Raw genomic sequence first — 699 nt, 5'->3', positions numbered from 1 at the left:
TCTGACTCCCCCCCTCTCCTCAGCTCAGCTTCTTGTCCAGCCTGTGGCTCACTCCCACCCTGCCTGCTGCAAGGAAGGTGCCCGTGGCCTCTGCTGCCCAACACACCCCTGCCTGCTGCGAGGAGGGTCCCCCGTGGCCTCTGCTGCGCACCCGCCCCCCCTTCCTCACCTGGTTAACAGAGTGCAGCATGTCCTGGAAGTCCACGTGCAGCAGGTTGCCCAGCCCTGGCAGCGGCCTGGGGCCTGGCGGGTAGTGGGCAGCCCAGTGCACACGCCGGTGCATCAGGTCCACCAGGAGCAGGAAGACGGCCGTGGCCACAGCCAGGGGCCACAGTGCCTCCCCGGTCAGCAGCCCCATGGCTGTCTCAGTGTCCTCAGGGCTCCTCTGGGCACACTGGCACCCTCACCACACAGGCACCTAGGACAGGCCCAACACAGCGCCCTCACCACGCTCTGTGGGCTGGGCCAGCCTGGGTTCTCCTTATAAAAGGAGCTGAGGCCGGAACCGGTTTGGCTCAGTGGATAGAGCCTCGGCCTGCGGACTGAACGATCCCAGGTTCGATTCCGGTCGAGGGCATGTACCTGGGTTGCGGGCACATCCCCAGTATGAGATGTGCAAGAGGCAGCTGATCGATGTTTCTCTCTCGTCGATGTTTCTAACTTTCTATCTCTCTCCCACCCTCTCTGTAAAAAAATCAA

Source organism: Myotis davidii, unplaced genomic scaffold (assembly GCF_000327345.1).
Source record: "Myotis davidii unplaced genomic scaffold, ASM32734v1 scaffold428, whole genome shotgun sequence".
NCBI classification, from domain to species: domain Eukaryota; kingdom Metazoa; phylum Chordata; class Mammalia; order Chiroptera; family Vespertilionidae; genus Myotis; species Myotis davidii.
This window is presented reverse-complemented; position numbering follows the sequence as displayed.